The sequence below is a fragment of the Canis lupus genome, chromosome 23, assembly GCF_048164855.1.
Source record: "Canis lupus baileyi chromosome 23, mCanLup2.hap1, whole genome shotgun sequence".
NCBI lineage: Eukaryota > Metazoa > Chordata > Mammalia > Carnivora > Canidae > Canis > Canis lupus.
The window spans coordinates 7,851,206-7,872,995 of NC_132860.1; the positions used below are offsets into that span (position 1 = coordinate 7,851,206).

Consider the following 21,790-nt stretch of genomic DNA (forward strand, 5'->3'; position numbering starts at 1 on the left):
GGCTCTGAAAGCATTTAAAATGCAGCATGGCCATTACCAATGACTGACACCTACATCTGTGTTTACTTGTGGCATCAGTTGTCAAACCAGTATTTCATTAATACGTGTATTTTTTTCATTGCAACTTTTAAAGCATTGGATTCTAGCACACAATGGGGAGCGGCCATGAATTACTGAGCTAGATCAGTCTTCCAAAGATTTAGCTTGTATGTAGCAACAAAAAGTTGAGATCTCTGTTGGCTGATGATGGCTCTGTATGTTCTGAGCTCTGGGAGAGGCCTTACAGCCACATCTGTGACTAAATATAAAACCTTAAATAGTTTTCTCTCTCTCCTCCGTGGCATAGCAGAAAACTACCTAGGAAGTATTGTATGTGTAAATATGGCCTCAAAATGCAGCTCAGAAAGCTTAAACACAGGTGGCTTTAGTGTGAAAGGAAGACATGTGAAGGAACTAGGGGACAAGAAGAGGATCTGAGAAGTGGGTCTGTAATGTGGTCCTGGACAATTCATGGTACACAACTTCAGAGGGTACCACAGACACTACACTCTAGGTGAACAATGTTCCCTGATCCTCGCCTACTTAATCTCCCTTCCTCCTTCCCTTTATATCTCTTCTCATTATCAAGATACTGGCATTTTTAAGCCTAAGGGACATGACCAAAAGCTTGATTCTTTACTAGAAAACAAGAGCTGCCACTTATCAGTAATTCCTTTCACTCACGTCCTTCATCACTCCTCCATTCCATTCACTGATGGCTTATGTTATGTTAGGTGGAATATCAGAAACCAAGCTGAGTCAGCATTCCACATAAGAACAAAGAAACCACATCTAATGTGCTGAACCACCTCAGACACCAAAGAATAGGAGGATGGACCACCATGTTTCCTGTTTATATAAGGAGAAAAAAAATAATGAAGGGGATGAAAGGTCATATGGGTTGACTCTAAGACATGGCAATTTCAGATTCTTGAACAAAGGTGGAAGAAATCTGTCCCATCCTCTTAAAATGGAACCCACGGTCATTGGCAAAAATGCTGTTAATGATGTCGCTCCTTACAGACATAACTCTGGGTAGCCCCTACCACCCTAACTCTGGTCTTGGCCGTGTGACTTTTTTCAGCAACTATGACCAAAACAGAGACATAAATTCTCATGTATCAGGGCTTGCCCTGTTTCAGAGCTCTTGGGAACTCTGAAAACACTACCATGTGACCAAGGCCAAGCTAGCATATGGCAAGATGGCAAATATGCAACTAATTTACCCTACTGCCCTAATCTGGCATTAAGCCAATTTTTCATCATATAAATGGGGCCTTCCTAAACCATCCAGCTCTGGCTGACCTAAAGAAATATAAGGAATTGTACGTTTTTCTTCTATGGTAGTACACTTTGGGGTGACTTGTTATTCAGCAAAAGTTATTGAGTTAGTACTTTGCTCTAAGACAGTAGACACTCAAAAGATGCATCCTATTACAGAAGCCCTATTTAGCAAATAAAGGGTTTATGTGCAAACCTAGACTTTTTAATCAAATGCTATCAGATCTTGAGAGCAATTTGATTTATGTTTCTTGATTCATGAACATTTGAAGTAGTTAAGAGTTTCTGGCATCATCTCAAAGCCAAATCAATTAAAGTTTGTTGGGGCAGCCCAGGTGGCTCAGTGGTTTAGTGCCACCTTCAGTCCAAGGCATGATCCTGGAGACCCAGGATCAAGTCCCACATCGGGCTCCCTGCATGGAGCCTGCTTCCCCCTCTGCCTGTGTCTCTGCCTCTCTGGCTCTCTCTCTCTGTGTCTCTCATGAATAAATAAATAAAATATTTTAAAAAAACTAAAGTTTGTTTTAAGTGATGTAATTCTGGGGAAAGATAAATGTAACAACAATGTATGGCAGAAATGGCTGGTCAGGAAAAGTTTCAGCAAAAAAAAAAAAAAAAAAGCAGATATTAAAAAGGTCAACAGTGAGACTTCTGGTAATGCTATAGGGACTATACTACCCAGCTCTCTTCTCAAGACTAAGGCTCTAAGTCCCTCAGAGTCTCCGGGTGTTGGCAGCTGATAGCTCTTAGCTGATTCTCTCTTTAGACATTTCCCTCAGCTGAGGAGAGCCGCCTTGACCAAAGTCATAACCCCTTCCTTGACTTGCCCAAGGTCACATCCAATGACATCTCTGCTGGATTGATGCAATCATTTCACTGTAGGACAACTGCCAAGACTCCACGGCTCCAGAACTTCCCCTATTATTGGCTGTGGCACTTATTGTGACTACACTGCATTTTGACTTCTTCCTTTTTCTGGTCCTGCTTCCTTTGTTTCTTCACAGATATGTATCCTGAGACACTGCCCAATAAAATCCCTGCATGTCAGACTCCAAGTCAGAGTGTGCATTCTGGAAAACTATATCCAAGGCACTTTTGAATCATGGCCTTGCCAAATGGGAAAAAGAGCAACAACCACAGAAGGAATTCATCACATAATGGGCTAATGCCAACAAAGGAAGATGACAAGAAGCTATCAGAGACATGAGCATTGCATATGCATGAAAAGGAAGAGAAGGACGTATCCCAAGAGGAAAAAACTAGTTGGTAAATAGTGCTAAACATCCTTGTAACTGTGTCCCATGTTTTTTACAGCCCTGAGAATGCAAGAATCATGTTTGTTCACAACATCAAAAAGGCCAATGCTAAGTCACAGGAGCCAGAAAATCAGAAGGAACCAAGTAGATGAATTACTTCTCTGCTAGAAGAGAGAACAAGGAGAACATAGTCACAGTATCTTCGAGAGAAATGTAAGAGGTTGGAAGACGTCAAAGGATAGAATGAGTAAAAACACATCTTCAGAGTTAGGAATACAAATCAGAATCTAATAAAAAATACTTGAAGGCATGAAAATTATATGGAATACTTTTTTAATGAATATGAAGATTTGAAGGAAGATTTTTCTAGGCAACATGTGATGACATATTAATTGAGAAGTATAACACTCGACTTAAGTCAAAAAAGCATATAAGAAAAGACATCCAACAATTATTTTCAAAAAAGCTTTAGCCCTACTTTCACCAGAAAGTTGTTTAAAACTTTAAAGCTGCCAATAACCCCATGACTACATGGTGTCCCAAGTTAAAGAAAAAAATTGATGTTCTTTTATGAGCCATAGGCAGGCCTTCTCTAGAGCTGCTGAAGCACAGTACAAAATAAAAGTACCCGAGTGTGGTGGAGCAAGCCCTGGAGGGGAGAGACCACACTTGAATATGGATGTGAGCTCTCCTTTATCCTAAGAATGTAAAGGCACTCCTCAGCTCTGAGCTTCTTGACTTGGAAAATTCAACTTCTACATGGGTTGTGTTGCTCACCCCAATTTTGGCATGCTTCCCTGGCAAACTAGGGAGGTACTAGGGAGTTAATCTTTTCATCTGCGTCCTCAGCTGCTTTATAATCTTTAGACTAGATGTTAGCGAGCTCATTAGACAAACCAAATGCAGCAACTTTGAACTGAGTGTTGGTTATCCTTCTTGAACATAAACCAGCCCTCAACCACTTGGCTAAACTCTCTTCCTAATCCTTTTCTTTTCTTTTCTTTTCTTTCCTTTTTTTTTTTTTTTTTTTTTGCCATCAAATCTTGATACAAAACCTAAAACACCACCAGAAATCCAGTAAAACAGTTCCAAAATAAAATCCAATTTTATTAAAGTATACAGTTGTGAAATACTAAGGAAAGGTATTTCAGAAATTTAGGAATTTTAGAAACTTAAACCTGACAAATTAAACACCACTATTAAAAAGGTGCCCATTCAGTATTGCAAGAATGACATATTAGAAAATCTACTAACCTACTGTAGGACATCATGAGTTCACCTATTAATAACCAATAGAATGAACTAGTAAATACCTAAAATGAACGTGATAAAATTTGGCAAAGATTATAGGAAAACACGAGGGGGAGTTGCCATTAAAATCACAAACACGTGAACAAAAACAGGATACATAATACCACTTTTTTAAACATTAGATACCACAGAAAGTTCTGATAGTAAGCTAACAAAGAGAGCAACTGAAACTGAAAAGCGTAAAACGTATGGGTTGTTTTATTTTTCTTTTACCTACATTCCCCGAAAGCAACATTTCTCATACTTGATTGTGTTAGAATCCTCAAAGTTAATTGGTACACTCACAGGGGTCCTTGAGTAGTCAATGGGGATTTTCTATTTTTATTTCTCCAATCATTTCAAAGATAATTTTTTTTTTTTAAATCTAGAGTAAATGAACAGGCAAAACTGGCTTTGCACTGCAGGTCATAGATGATAGTTGTGAACGGCCTCATGATTTGGTCATAATTGTTCCCAAGTATGACTGTTTAAACTATTGAGTTCGAATAAGAAAGTGGAGCCTAAGTTTTGTATTTTCATCAAGTGATGCCATGAATGAATGTTTTGCAGTGATGGGGAAAATAAGAATGAGGGACAGAACCGGGCCTCCCCAAAGGGCATGATATTTGATGCTGAACCCAATGACCCCAGGCTGAAGCACTCAGTACACAGTCACGTCACAAGCAATAGTTTAAATTCAACAAAATGTTATGAACTACATAGGAGTGCTGTTAATTTGATGTTTATGGTTTCATGGTGCATAATTACAAGCTACCATCATAAGCATATTTTTAGTTTTCACATTTTACGAATGTTATCCTAATTATCGTTAAAAATCACTTAAGTCATCACAAGTTGTTCAAAGTATTCTTTCCTTTAAAAATTGGTCTCCACTTTTCTGAGATTTAGAAACACTGCCTTGGAGAATCAATTAAAATGCCATTAACACTAATAAAAGAGTTCAGTAATAAAGAGATACAAAGTAAATACACAAAAATCAATAGCATCCTTAAACACCAGCAATAAAAAGGTACGACACATAATGAAAAAAGATAATCACCATATTAGCACAACATATGATAACCAGGAATAATATTAACAAGAAGTATTCAGGAAGGACATATGATAGAGGAAAAAAAAAACCCATAAAACTTTACCTAGAGACTCCAAAGTACTTGAATAAATGCAAAGGCACTTGTGATAAAACTAAGTAATACTTAAAAGGCAATCATTCTGAAATTTAATTATACATTTAATTCAATTTCAATGAAAGTCCACGCAAGATTATTACCGAAATGGGACCATGTTGGTCTAGAAGCATAAAATGGCAAGAATAGCCAAGAAAGTATAGCAAAAGATAAGAAATAAGAATGTGATCTGAAAAAAAAAGTTACAAAATGAAGTTAAATTAACCAGAATCTTTCTGGTAAAACTTCTTGGAGCCTTCTATACAAATATAAACTATTCCTGAGGATGAACAGAAAAGGATGTGACACTTACCAAGTATATTTTAAACAGGAAACCCTTATAAAATAGCTCTTCTATGCATCCCCTGTCCACCAAGGAACATAGTTTGAGAAAAGCTGAAAATATTACAAATTAATGTCTCCTGGACTCTCAGTTTCTTGGCCTCCAAATGCAGGTACCCCCACCCATGCTCCACAGCAATCATAGGACCTCCAACCGTCGCATGTCACACCTCCACATGCAAACCACCATCTCCTACTTGGGCTTGGCTCCCTGGCACTGCTCCACCTCTGCCATATTGTTTCCGCCTCCTGGAGGCTGTCACCCACTGATCTACTCTTCACGTTCTCACCTTTCGCCACTTTCCCGGCCTTTGCTCGCCCTGCACGGCTTAGAGTCCACATCTTTCTTTGTAATCATTCCCTTGACCTCAACTCCCTTGTCCCTCTGTTCCTCTCCACACTTGTCAGGACAAAACCCTAAACTTTGCTGAATACGACTCTCCACCCCTCTGCCTTCAAACCATTCAAAGTTTCAGAAAAACAAGTTTATGTAACGTGTTTTACGGACCTTCAAGATGACAATCCTACACGTTCCTTTCAACCTCTCTTCCCCATCTCTGAGATTTGTCAGACCTTCTCCCCTTACCTCCGGATTCCAAGCATGTATGTGCTCCAGCTCCCATCTGACGTCCCCACGGCACACGCCACACAGAATACAAACTACCTAATCCAGAAACACATCTTTCAACCACCAAATCTACACTCCTGCCCACACCCATCTTTTACTTCTTATTAAAAGAAATGTCCATCCCCTTGTCCATGGGCATTTTCTCTACTTCTCCTCTAGATGGCATATCACTTGTCCCCTGAAGGACACCCTCTGACATGAATTTCTCCCCTGTTGGATCTTTTCTATCCGTACTTATAACATGCTGTAATGCCTCTTCTCTTAAAAAATAAACATATATGCATACAACAACTACCAAACCATAACAAAAACAAACGTCAGCTTGTTCCTCAATTTGTCCTCTACTACCAGCACATTTTTAGGTCACCCTTTGCCATTTCTCAGAAGAGTTGTCTACATGTGTTTTCCACATGTTTACCTTTCATTCACCTACTCCTGACTGGCAGCTTTCTGCCTCCACTACTCCCAGGGACGCTGCTCTTGGGTCAAAACCACCAACAACTGACCACCTGCCCAGTCCAATAACTATCTTTCTGATATCCCAGTGTTTCTCAGCAACATTGGACAGAATCATCTCCAGCTCTTTAAAACTCTGTCCTAGGCTCCTGCTTCTCCCTGAAGGCACCTTCTAGCTCACTGGGCACAATGCGTCAGTCCTCATTGCTGGCCCCTCCATCTCCACCCCAAGTCTAAACTTTAAGAGTCCTCAGGAGTCCTGAGCTCATATTCTCCTCCCTGGATGAACTCAACTGTTTTTATGGTTTCAAGTATCACTCATCAAATTTATGTCTCCAGTACAGACTTCTTTGAACTTGAAATCCACATATCCAACCTCTTACTATTCATCTCCACTTGACCATTACACAGATATTGCAACAAGAACATGTCCCAAATAAATTTAATTTTCCCCAAAGTGATATCATCCACACAATTATTAATCCTCAAACACTGTGGTCATCCTTGATTCCTCTTTTTCTTTTACTCTATTTAATTCACCTGTAAAAACCATCTATTTAAATATATCTCAAATCCAGCCACCACCTTTCTCCATCTTCATTGCTACTTTCCAGCCAGTCACCCCCTCTCCCCCTAGAGAAGCCTCTCTGGAGTCCTTGCTTCCATGGTGACCTCCCATTCATTTTTCATAAAGCAGTCATCAATCTATAAAAATCTAAACCCCTTGTTCTGCCTCCACTTAGAAGATTTTAGTAGTGAATCCGTACACTTAGAAAAAAATTTAAATCCATTAAAATAGACCCTTTAAAAAACTCTGTGAGCCTCCTGAATTTAATAATGTTCCTCTTTCCCCCTATGTCTTTAAGCAAAACCACAATCCCTGGGACACAAACAAAAGCCTTTGACTTCTAGAATTTCTATAGCCATTTTCTCATTTAGTATCCATCCTACACACCAGAATATAGCTTTCACAAGTTCAGAGCCAGACTATGTAATTCACTTTACTATTATATCTACTGTAAATAAACACGGGTGCTCTGCTATCAAGTCACAGTATTTTTTTAAGTTAGTGAACAAAAACAAGTACTCTCCTTGCCCACTCACTCTTTTCACCCCAATACAACTATCATCCATCTTCACTTGTTTTGTAAAGATTATTTTTCATGGCCATGCCCCCTTTCCACCACAGTGAATTATTACTGGTACCATAAGCTACTCTCAGTGTGCTTACGACAATTTCAAAGGCTACTTTGAAGCAGTGCTCTGCAATTACTATTCATTCTAGATCTTCCGTTTACCCAACGACATGTGAATCCACTAAAAATGACAAAAAGACATTTCAATGACATGAAATCTCACAAACTATGTTCTGTATCATGTAGCTACTGCCAAAATGGTGCATCAAATATTATAACATTCAGTCTCTAGTGGTGGTGGAACACATGAATTCCCTCATCTCCCATTCAACTCTCATCAGAGGTTTTCAAACATCATCACCTACAAGTCCCCAGAACATGGCAAAGGACTGGCTCTCACCAACAAGAAATGAGATGAAAAGTAGGTGCAACAAGGAAGCTGCTGCTTGCAGAGCAGGTTTCCATTTCAGACACCTGGTGCCCAGACTTCTGACATGCACATGTCTGGGCTAAGCTTTTGGCAGAGATTATAGACTGGAGAGTAGGACCACTGTTGACTATCTCAATGGATATTGATCCATGGCTTTTCTAAGCTCCATAATATCTGTGAATTTTTATTTTTCTAGCTCCTGGTCAATTGCCTTCAAGACCCTGTCTTTCCTGTGGGCTCACAAGCAGAGAAGTATGGTCCGGTGTCCTGAAAAGGGTCCATGGAACATTAGGCATATATACATCTTTCAGGGGGCTCTGGGTCCCATACAATATATTTCAACAATAATACAAACATTTTCATGCCATTAGATTTGGGATTACCTGGATGTGCTCTTCATAACCAAGTACTGACATGCAAGTTTGTGCCCATTTTTGTTTTTATTTATAATGCATCATGCTAAGAGGTTATATTTTAAGTACTGTTAACAAATGACAAAGAAGTGAACTTGACTGATAAAGGATGTGTTCAGACCAAATGATATGCATTACAGAATGCTCTTCAAAAGAAGACTTGACAGTAGTTCAAATATAGAAAGTGGAGACAAATAAGTCATCATGCCACAGTTGATGGTGAACACATGCCAGATCTGAAGAACCTGAACCTCAGAATCCATGACACACAGATATTGCCCATGTTTATTTAATTTCAGCAAAATACGATCCCTCTTCATGTTGAATCAATGTAATTTTGTTTTTCTTGACTTTGGTTTTATATTTAACCAATTAAACTGATTTGTCTTTGTAGTTGTATAAGAGCTATAATTATTAGGAATACATACCTAATTTATGTTTATACATATTTAAGAGCTATTAGAATAAACCTATAAATCAAGGCCTGTTATTTTGGCTGTGTTTCTCCTTTTAAAAGTTTGTAAATACTTATCTATTATAAAAAGCATGTTCAGAATCAGACTGATATGAGCTCAAACCCCAGATCTGCCAGCAAATTGCTCTTTCGAGCAATTTATACTTTCTCTTTGAACCGCAGTTTCTCCAGGTTGTAAAGCCTATGAAATGTGTTATGTGCTAACCACCCAACTTACAACCAGTGAGAAATAAAACCTGGTTTTCCTTTAATTGACTCCCTGACTTGCTGCTATGTAAGATCAGTTTAAAAACTAAACTCCATATATTCATTGAGTGGTCACTCATTAATGTCACGGTATTATATTACTAGTAATCCTTTATATTTTTATAACACTTAGCTATGTTAACTCATAACAACTATGCAAAGTAATTAAGACATATGAGCCCAACCTTACTGATGTGGAAAGTAAATTTTAAAGTAATTAAAAGACGTACTAGAGGCATCCACTGATAACATGATCAGTGGTATAGTTTGGACTCAGCTCCTTTAAGTCTTTTGTCTTCAATACTATATCCAAGTTATAATCAAGTAAGTCCTTGAAATTTTTTCAATGTGATATTACATCGGTTTGCTGATCAGTACAAGGAAAGGTGTGGCTATTTGACAAATAACATACACCCTTTTAAAACAACAAAGTTGAAAAAGAAAAGCTGGCAGCCATAACAGAGAACACTAGCTTTAAAGCAAGGACATGGATTACTGACCTTGACAATTTCATTTTTTCCCTCTCTCCTTTAATCATTCCACTGGCAATTGCATCCTTTTAGATTTTAAAGTCTATTATCAATTCACACTGCACAGAGATTGTATAATAGCTTTAGAAATTATATTAGGTCAGAGAACAAGTTATTTTTTTTCTAATGACCCAAGATAATATGAATGATAAGTGGTTTAAGCTTTTGCCATGAAAATACAGATACACTTGAATTTCCATGAAATTAGGGAACTTCTCATGCTCATCTTTTTGTCCAGTATTGGCTATGAGAGCCAAAGAATAGACACAATAGACAGAGAAACCCCAGTGTCCAGGCAGACATAAAAATTCCCTATTAAGACTACACCGGATCCTTCTTTGTGCTCAGGTCATCAAGGGTCTAACCCTATACTACCAACAAATCCATAGCTCCCAGGGAATGAGGATGAATCATGCAGGAGCACAGGAAGAGCATAAAGATTAGAGTTCTATAAGGCTGTGATACATGATGCCATATTTGTGTACACCTGCTTAATTCCTTTTAAATGCAAACAAAAATGAGTCAAAAGATGTTGCTCAATCCATATAGATAATAGGGGGAAAATTTAAGCTATTTGAATGTTCAAAAATATTGAAACTATTATATAATTTACTCAATACTTGTAACAGGATATTGTTCGGCCATTAAATTGACATTTACAAAGAATTCTAAGGACATAGGGAAGTGCTTTTGACGTGATGCCTACTATTTCTTTTTTTGTTGCCTTGTATTTCTTAAAAGGTATAAATATTCAGTGTAATTCCAATTGTGTAAAAAGAAAGTATATGGGGGCACCTGGGTGGCTTAGTGGTTGAGCATCTGTCTTTAGCTCAGGTCGTGATCCTGGGGTGCTGGGATCAAGTCCCACCATCAGGGTCCTCGCCAAGAGTCTGCTTCTCCCTCTACCTGTGTCTCTGCCTCTGTGTGTCTCTCATGAATAAATAAATAAAATCTTTACAAAAAGAAAGCATATGGGTGTACAGAGAAAAGCTGGAGGAAAATGCATGAAAATACTTGTGATAATTCTAGGTTGCTGAGATTAGAATAGATTTTTATTCATATTTTACCTGCATTTCCCATTATGTTTCAAGTTGCTTTTTATCAGTAAAAATATTAAATTACACACTCTCTACAAAACTATTAACAGTTATCTATTGCAGAAGACACTGTAGCGTGTCAATGTAATAAAAGCATGGGGATCAGTTACCTTAGAAAGGACTCCAGATTACCTTTGGGAATTCCCACATTCAAATTTTATGCATTTTAGAGACGGGTTTTCCTGTTATCCCCTGCATGAGGACTCAATAAAGCCAAACCTGCCATATTATTGCCCCTTTTTGTTTTGCACAATGAAAATCGAACCAGTTAGCAGTCACAGCTTTGGAGATTTTTAACAGGGATTGTGTGTGGTACGGATCTTCACCAGAATACTGAATTTTTCCCCATAGAAAAAATCATCCAGCAGTGGTAATTTTTTTCGTTCTTTAGTGGTCTTATATAAAATCTAAAGACAGAGCAAATATGAGGTTTAAAAAGCCCTGAGGCTTCTCTCACTTAGAACTATATTCCCCCATAAACAAAGCACTTTCATTGACCAATGACCTGCTTTCTATCTTCCATTTAATCTTACTCCAAATCCTTTTTTATCTCTTTGATCCATCAACCCTCCTTCTAACCCAGAGTTAACTCAAAATGGTTATTCTGAGTACATATTATAGTCCACTTGTTAAGGAATTCATATGGAAAAGTAAATCAGCACACTACTTCCTTTATAGACAAAATCTTGTTACAAAAAAAATAAAACAGAAGAAGTAAAAGTCTTCTGAAATAAGTGTCAAGCTTAGTGATTTTGCTGATTTACATTCTAGAGGAAGCTACTTTTCCTTGCCATAGACTAGTAACAAACATTTACACTTCAGCACTAATCCACTTACCAGAGTTACACTGCTCTACCCCTTCCACTTTCTCAAAAATTTTAGTTCAATGTGTTCAGTGATAAATGCACTGGATAAAATAACACAGGGCAACAGACCAAAGAGAGTAGTGAGAGAGTAGGATGCTCAGGAAAGAATTCCATTAAAAAGGGACAGATGAGTTGGTAAGAAAAAGGTAGCCAAGCAAAGATATGGAGAAAGAATTTCCAGGTAGAGGACACAGGGGGTGCAAAAACCTTTAGTTGCAATACAAAAGTTAAGTAAAAATATGAAGTTGTAAATGAATTTTGGAAATTTCCTAGGCTAGAGCACCCAAAAAGGGGACTACAGAACACACACTCCTCATGTGATTAAGTGGGATTTCATTTGCAAAACATTACCTGGTCAAGCAAGTTTGGGAAAAGTGGAATTAAGTTTAAACCACAAAAACAAAACAAAAAATAACTTCAACCACTCAGCCAGGGTGCCCTCTGTGCAGAGCCTTGAGACACCCTGGCATGCATGTACTTCAGCTTCACACATCCTGCCTAACACTGTGTGTGGACAGCTCTGGGCTTCCAGCTCAGAACCACTTTAGCTCCAGCTATCCCACTGGGGCAGCCCCAGCCCATGCTGACTAAAGTGACAAGGCACACACAGTCTGCACAAAACAAACATCCATACTACCATTACTTCAAGTTTAGTACAAGAAGCTATTCCATTTAATTCATGAAAACGCAGAAAAGTCATGCAAAATGGGGAGACAGTGGAATATGCTCCAAATGAATTATACATGACCAAACCGCAGAAAATGAGCTAAATGAAACAGAGATAAGTAATATGCTTGATAAAGAATGTAATGATCATAAAGATACTCACTGGACTGAAGAGCGAAAAAACTCAAAAAGAACTTGAAGAGGCAGAAAATTTTTAAAAAGCAGCAATCAGAGCTGAAGAATACAAAAACTAAAATGAAAAAGATCTATAAAGAACTTCTTAAACTCAACAGCAAAGAAACAAACAATCCAATCATGAAATGGGCAAAAGACATGAACAGAAATCTCACAGAGGAAGGCATAGACATGGCCAACACACATGTGAGAAAATGCTCTGCATCACTTGCCATCAGGGAAATATAAATCAAAACCACAATGAGATACCACCTCACACCAGTGAGAATGGGGCAAATTAACAAGGCAGGAAACCACAAATGTTGGAGAGGATGCAGAGAAAAGGGAACCCTCTTACACTGTTGGTGGGAATGTGAACTGGTGCAGCCACTCTGGAAAACTGTGTGGAGGTTCCTCAAAGAGTTAAAAATAGACCTGCCCTATGACCCAGCAATTGCACTGGGAATTACCCCAAAGATACAGAGGCAATGAAACGCCGGGACACCTGCACCCCGATGTTTCTAGCAGCAATGGCCACAATAGCCAAACTGTGGAAGGAGCCTCGGTGTCCATCGAAAGATGAATGGATACAGAAGATGTGGTTTATGTATACAATGGAATATTCCTCAGCCATTAGAAACAACAAATACCCACCATTTGCTTCGACTTGGATGGAACTGGAGGGTATTATGCTGAATGAAATGAGTCAATCAGAGAAGGACAAACATTATATGTTCTCATTCATTTGGGGAATATAAATAATAGTAAAAGGGAATAGAGGGAAGGGAGAAGAAATGTGTGGGAAATATCAGAAAGGGAGACAGAACATAAAGACTCCTAACTCTGGGAAATGAACTAGGGATGGTAGAAGGGGAGGAGGGTGAGGGGGGCGGGGGTAACTGGATGACGGGCACTGAGGGGGGCACTTGACAGGATGAGCACTGGGTGTTATTCTGTATGTTGGCAAATTGAACACCAATAAAAAATAAATTTATATTTTAAAAAAAAGAAAAATATACTAGAGGGAATCAACAGATTAGCAATGCAGAAAAATTAATCAGGAATCCAGAAGACAGGGTAAAGGAAAGCACCCAAGCTGAACAGAAAAAAGAAAAAAGAATATTAAAAATTGAGACTAGGTTAAGGGGTCTCTTGCACATGATCAAGTGAACATTTACATTAGAGAGGTCTAAGAAAAGAAAGAGAGAAAGAAATAAAAGAAAAAATATTTGAAAGAATAATAGTTGAAAACTTCCTTAACACAGGGAAGGAAACAGATTTCCAGATTCAGGAAGGGCAGAGAATTCCCAACAAAATTAAAACCAAGGATGTCCACATCACGACACATAATTAAAATTTTTAAGGTTAAAGACAGAGAACTTTAAAAGCAACAAGAAAAAATTAAAAAGTTATGAACATGGGAAACCACATGAGGGTAGCAACTGATTCAAAGTGCTGAAAGGAAAAAAATCAACAATCAAAGTTACCAAGCATAACCATGATTCAGAATGGAAAGAGAGAGTTTCCCAAAAATAAAGACGTTCATCACCAAAAAAGCAGCCTTACAAGAGTGTTAAAAAGACTCCTTTAAGTCAAAAAGAAAAAAACATATTAGAAGAAAATTACTAATGAAATGATGCAAAATATGATTATATATATAATATGCAGAAGGAGGAGTTAAAAGGAATTTTTTTAGTATGTTTTACAATGTAAGTGAAAACAGACTGCTACATACTTAGGATGTTATATATAAAATTCATGGTAACCACAACCCAATACCTATAATAGGTACACAAAAAATAAAGAGAAAGCAAGCCAACCATAGCTCTATGTAAAGTTATCATAAGAGAAAAAAAGAAAAAGAAGAACTATTAAAAAGTACAACAAAACACAACACCAATGAACAAAATGAAAAGAAGTACATACTTATTACTTTAAAAGTAAATGGTTTATATACTCCGATTAAAAAAATAAAGGGTAGTAGAATGCACTAAGAAAAAAAAAAAAAGAAGAACAAGACTCATCTATATGCTCCCTACAAGATACTCGCTTTAGACATAAAAACACAGACTGAAAGGGAAAAGTAAAAAAAAAAAAAAAAAAAAAAAAAAAAGATATTTCAAGGCACTTGATGGGATGAGCACCAAGTGTTATAGTTGGCAAATTGAATTTAATTTTTTTTAATTAAGATATTTCATTCAAATGGCAGCATAAAAAAAATGCTGGAGTAGCTAGAAGGGCATTCCAAATAATGAAGTAGTCACTCCATCAAGAGAATATAACAATATTGTACATATCTATATACCCAACATTAAAGAATCTAAATACAGCAAATATTGACATAAAAAATTAATACAATATTAGTAGAGGATTTAAATATACTACTTATACCATTGGATAGATCGTGCAGGCAAAAAAATTAGCAAGGACACATTATCTTTAAATGACACATTAGACCAGATGGACTTACCAGATATATAAAGAGCATTCCATCCAAAGGCAGCACAATACACATTCAAGTGCACATGCAACATCCTCCAGAATAGATGACATGTAACACTACAAAACAAGTCTCAATAGATTTAAGATTGAAATATTTTCCATCTAAAACAGTATGACTTAAAATCAATCACAAGAAATAAAATGGGAAAAAATGCAAATGTGTGAACTAGACCCAATTTGCCAATGGGTCCTAAAAAATCCAAGACGACAGGGAAGTAGCCCCACCAATCACATAGAAAACAGTTTGGGGACTTCCAAGGGAGATGGCAGATAGGAGGATCCTAAGCTCACCTCCTCCCATGAATACAACTAGATAACACTCATATTAGCATAAATAACACAGAAAATGACCCTAAGACTGGCATAACAGACTCTCCACAGATAAATGTAAAAGAAAAGGCCATATTGAAGAGTGTAAGCAGAGCAGAGGTAGGTTTGAGAGCCAAATAGACCCATTATCTGTCTACAGGAGAGAGGGAAAGAGAAAAGAGAAAACCAGACCTTATACCACACACCCCATGCATAGGGGACCTGCATGAGGAAGAGAAATCCCCGTAACACTTGGCTTTGAAAACTCTAAGAGCCCAACAATCAGTGGAACTTAAGACCTGGAACTTCACAAATTGGTGAGCTCAGCTCTGAGAGACCCAGAATAGCAAGAACAAACAAGTTTGCACCTTTAGAGAGACAGCACAACAAACAACCCCAGGGAGATACAGCAGAGAAGCAGCAGTTTAAAGACCCCTGGGGTATATAGGAGGGAGATTTGTACAGAGCTTATGCTAGAGGGGCAGGTTCCCTGGGAGATCTCTTCAAGAACAAAAGAGCTGGCAGGAATAATTTCCCTTCCCCATATGCAATCCCAGACACACAGACAACTAGAGAAACAAGCTAAACATCAAGACTCCCCAATAGCTTGTTGACAGCCGCCCCACACCCAATTTCTCCCACAAAAAAAGCTCCCCCTGACAACAGCCTGGGCATTAATTTTCCAGGGCAGCTGATACCTATGGCAGATTGATGCAAACTTTGCTGACACCACACACTCCACCCCACCATTCTCCTTCATTCCTCTACTCTCCAATATGCCCATGGCCAGAGCCCAACCACAGCAGTGCCACAGGCCTGCTGGCAGTGTGAACCACCACCAAGGGTCAACATCACTCCAGAATGACTCCTGCCCTAGGGAGAAGGGGAAATAACATACCGGTCTGATGGCAACCCCAGCAGTGATTTGGAGCAGACATCTGGTTTGAGTCAAGCCTTGCCCACCAATGAAAGCTTCTGAGCAGATGACACAGGAAAAGCAATCTGCAGTTTGGTGCTACTGCATCTCTGGTAAATACCTTGTTTGACTCAGTTCAAGTCTAAGGCAGCACCAGATCTGCCCACTAAGAAAACAGAGACCAAAGCCTGTCCACAACAGGCAAGAGGAATCACTGTAGATGACTAGACTAAAGGCAAAAATGACTCAGCAACAACTAACGACACACACAGTACACACAGGAGACATCCCTGAAGTGCCAGTTTCTGGTGAACAAGTGATAAATCACTACAGGGCACTTCTTCATGAAGCCACTACTTTCAGGAGTAGAAGACGTAGCTGACTATCCTAACACGAAAAAAAGGAGACTTAGACAAAATGAGGAGACAAAGGAATATGTGCCAAATGAAAAATTAAAACAAACAAAAAAAAAAGGACAAAATCAGCAAGACAGCCCAATAAGATGGAGATAATATGGATAATAGAGAATTTAAAGGAATAGTCAAAGATACTCACTGGACTTGAGAAAAGAATGGAGGACTTCAATGAGACCCTCAACAAAGAGAAAGCAAACATAAAAAAATTAATCACAGATAAAGGACTCAATAACTGAAATTAAAAATACACTAGATGGACTAAATAGCAGATAAGGAAGCAAAAGAATGAATCTGACCTGGAATGGAAAGGAATCAAACAGAAGAGGAGAGAGAAAAAGTAACAATAAAAAAAAGAAAATAGACTAAGGGAACACAAAGACACCATCAAGAATAATACCATTCAGCTTACAGGGATCCCAGAAGGCAAAGAGGGAGAAAAGGGAGCAAAAAAATTATTTGAAGAAACAGTGAATGAAAACTTCCAAAATCTGGGGAAGAAAACAGAAATGTAGATCCAGGAGACACAGAGAACTCCCAACAAAATCAACTCAAGGAGGTTCACACTAAGACATATAATGAAAATGGTAGAAAACAGTCATAGAGAATTTTAAAAGTGTTAATAGAAAACAGTTACATACAAGGGAAATTCCTTAAGGCTCCCAGCTGATTATTCAGCAGAAATTTTTCAAGACAGAAGAAAGTGGCATGATATATTCAAAATGTTGAAAGGAAAAAAAAACAAAAACTACTACCAAAAATACTCTATACCACAAAGCTATCATTCCGAATAAAAGGATACATAGAGTTTGCCAGATAAAAAGTCAAAAGCATCCATCACCACTAAACCATACCTACAAGAAATGTTAAAGGGAACTCTATGAATGGAAAGGAAAGACCATAAGTAGGAGTAAGAAAAATAGAAAGAAAGCATAAAATTAGGTATATCTCTAAAAATTAGTCAAGAGATGCACAAAATAAAAGGATATGAAGTATGACACCACATACCTTAAATATGGAGGGAGAACAATGAAGAGTGGGTTCAATTTAAGCAACCACCAACTTAACACAGACTGCTAATATGCATAAAATGTTATATGTACCCACCTAATGGTAACCACAAATCAAAAACCAGTAATAGATATGCAAAAATAAATAAAGACAAAAGAATCCAACTGTGTCTCTAAAGAAAGAAAACAAACAGAAGAGAGCAAGAGAAGAAAGCAACAGAGAAAAACTATAAAAACCATAAATCAAGTAACAAAATGAAAATAAGTATGTATCAATATAATCAGAAGACACAGGGTGATAGAACACTTTTTAAAAAGCAAAATCTATATGCTTCCCATAAGAGACTCATTTCAGACCTAAAGACACATACAGATTGAAAGTGAACTGGACCACTTTCTCATGTGAGACAGGAAACCATCAAAATCCTAAAGAAGAACACAGGCAAAAACCTCCTTGACCTCAGCTGTAGCAACTTCTTACTAGACAGGTCACCAAAGGCAAGGGAACAAAAGCAAAAATGAACTAGTGGAACTTAAACAAGATAAAAAGCTTCTGCATAGTAAAGAAACAATCAAGAAAACTAAATGACAGCCTACAGAATGGGAGAAGATATTTGCAAACAACGTATCTAATAAAGGCTTAATATTCAAAATCTACAAAGGTTAAATCAAATTCAACGCTAAAAATACAAATAACCCAACTAAGAAATGGGCAGAAGATGTGAAGAGACGCTTCTCCAATGAAGACATCCAAATGGCTAACAACATGTGAGAAGATGATCAACATCTCTCATTCTTAGGAAAATACAAATCAAAACCACAGTGTGATACCATCTAACACCTGTCACAATGGCCAAAATTAACAACACAAGAAATAACAGGCCTTGGTGAGGATGTAGAGAAAGGGGAACCTTCCGGCACTGCTGGTGGGAATGCAAACTGGTGCAGCCCCTCTGGAAAACAGTATAGAAGTTCCTCAAAATGTTAAAAAATAGAAGTACTCTATGACCCAGCAATTACACTATTGGTATTTACCCAAAGAATACAGAAATGCAGATTAAAAGAGATATATGTACCCCAATGATATATGTATCATTATCAACGATAGCTGAACTATGGGAGAGAGCCCAAATGTCCATCAACTGATGAAAGGATAAAGACATGGTATATATGTATGTAAGGGAATATTACTCAACCATCAAACAGAATTAAATTTTGCCTTTTTGCAACAAAGTGGATGGAGCTAGAGTGTATTCTGCTAAGTGAAACATGTCAGTCAGAGAAAGATCAATACCATATGATCTCAATCATACATGGAATTTAAGAAAGAAAATATATGAATATATAGGAAGGGGGAGAAAGAAATAAAGAGAGAAACAAGCCATAAGAGACTCTTAATGATAGAGAAGAAACTGAGGGTTGATGGAGGGAGGCGGTGAGGCATGAGTGATGGGTATTAAGGAAGGCACTTGTTATGATGAGCACTATGTTGTATGTAAGTAAGGAATCACTGATTCTTCTCCAGAAACTAATATTGCACTATATGTTCACTACCTAAAATTTAAATATTTTTTTGAAAAAAAAATTTTTAATCACCTTAAAAAAAGAAAAGAAAATGAAGAGATGTGAAAGTATTTATCATACAAAATGGAAGTGAAAAGGCAGCTGGGGTAACAGCACTTAACATCAGACGAACCAGACTTTAAAACAAAGAAGAACACTATAGGGGCACCTAGGTGGCTCAGTCGGTTAAGCATCCGACTCTTGATCTCACTTAAGGTCTTGATCTCAGGGTCATGGGTTTCAGAGTCATGAGTTCAAGCCCCACTTTGGGCTATACAGGAGACATGGAGTTTACTTTAAAAAGAAGAAAAAGGACAGTATATACTCATAAAAGAAACCCAAAAATTATAATTGTAAATATTTATACACCCAATATGGGAGCATACAAATCCATAAGCAGCTAAAAACAAAAGAAATAATTCAGAGTAACACAGTAATAGTGGAGAACTTTAATACCCCACTTATATCAATCAATAGATCATCCAAGTAGAAACCAACAAGAAAACAGTGGCTTTAAATAACCAGATGGATTTAACAAATATAATCAGAATAATCCATCCTTAAAAAGCAGAATACACATATTTTAAGTACAAATGCTACATTCTCCAGAACAGATCACATATTGGGCCACAAAACCAGTCCCAACAAACTGAAAGAGACTGGAGGCATACCATGCATCTTTTCTAATAATAACTCTGTGAAACTAGAAATCAACCATAAGAAAAAATCTGGAAAGAACACAAACACGTGGAGGTTAAATAACATGTTACTCGATAAATGAGTCAATCAAGAAATCCAATAGGAAATTTAAAAAATACTTGGGGACAAATAAAAATAAAAACGCAATGGTCCAAAATGTCTGGGATACAGCAATAGCTGTTCTAGGAGGCAAGTTTATAGCAATACGTGCCTACCTCAAGAAGAAAAATCTCAAACAATGTAAACTTGCATCCAAAGGAGCTAGAAAGAGAAGAACCGAAGAACAAAACAAGAAAGCTCTAGAAGGAAAGATAATAAAAATTTGAAAAGAAATAAATGAAATAGAAAAAAAACATAATGGGGCAGCCCAGGTGGCTCAGAGGTTTAGCACTGACTTCGGCCCAGGGCGTGATCCTGGAGACCCGGGATCAAGTCCCAAGTCGGGCTCCCTGCATGGAGCCTGCTTCTCCCTCTGCCTGTGTCTCTGCCTCTCTCTGTGTGTCTCTCTTTTTTTTTTTTTTAAGTTTAATTTTTAATTTTTATTTTTTTTAATCTATTTTTTATTGGTGTTCAATTTACTAACATACAGAATAACCCCCAGTGGCCGTCACCCATTCACTCCCACCCCCCGCCCTCCTCCCCTTCTACCACCCCTAGTTCGTTTCCCAGAGTTAGCAGTCTTTACGTTCTGTCTCCCTTTCTGATATTTCCCACACATTTCTTCTCCCTTCTCTTATATTCCCTTTCACTATTATTTATATTCCCCAAATGAATGAGAACATATAATGTTTGTCCTTCTCCGACTGACTGACTTCACTCAGCATAATACCCTCCAGTTCCATCCACGTTGAAGCAAATGGTGGGTATTTGTCATTTCTAATAGCTGAGTAATATTCCATTGTATACATAAACCACATCTTCTTTATCCATTCATCTTTCGTTGGACACCGAGGCTCCTTCCACAGTTTGGCTATCGTGGCCATTGCTGCTAGAAACATCGGGGTGCAGGTGTCCCGGCGTTTCATTGCATTTGTATCTTTTGGGTAAATCCCCAACAGTGCAATTGCTGGGTCGTAGGGCAGGTATATTTTTAACTCTTTGAGGAACCTCCACACAGTTTTCCAGAGTGGCTGCACCAGTTCACATTCCCACCAACAGTGTATGAGGGTTCCCTTTTCTCTGCATCCTCTCCAACATTTGTTGTTTCCTGCTTTGTTAATTTTCCCCATTCTCACTGGTGTGAGGTGGTATCTCATTGTGGTTTTGATTTGTATTTCCCTGATGGCAAGTGATGCAGAGCATTTTCTCATGTGCATGTTGGCCATGTCTATGTCTTCCTCTGTGAGATTTCTGTTCATGTCTTTTGCCCATTTCATGATTGGATTGTTTGTTTCTTTGGTGTTGAGTTTAATAAGTTCTTTATAGATCTTGGAAACTAGCCCTTTATCTGATATGTCATTTGCAAATATCTTCTCCCATTCTGTAGGTTGTCTTTGAGTTTTGTTGACTGTATCCTTTGCTGTGCAAAAGCTTCTTATCTTGATGAAGTCCCAATAGTTCATTTTTGCTTTTGTTTCTTTTGCCTTCGTGGATGTATCTTGCAAGAAGTTACTATGGCCGAGTTCAAAAAGGGTGTTGCCTGTGTTCTTCTCTAGGATTTTGATGGAATCTTGTCTCACATTTAGATCTTTCATCCATTTTGAGTTTATCTTTGTGTATGGTGAAAGAGAGTGGTCTAGTTTCATTCTTCTGCATGTGGATGTCCAATTTTCCCAGCACCATTTATTGAAGAGACTGTCTTTCTTCCAATGGATAGTCTTTCCTCCTTTATCGAATATTAGTTGCCCATTCTGTGTTTCTCTCATG

At 37.9% G+C, this 21,790-nt stretch overlaps 1 protein-coding gene across 2 annotated transcripts in view; it reads right to left on the reverse strand.

The window, feature by feature from the left end:
• Positions 1-21,790, reverse strand: part of NELL1 (neural EGFL like 1) — an 817,686-nt gene that overhangs the window by 489,722 nt on the left and 306,174 nt on the right. The window lies entirely within an intron of this gene.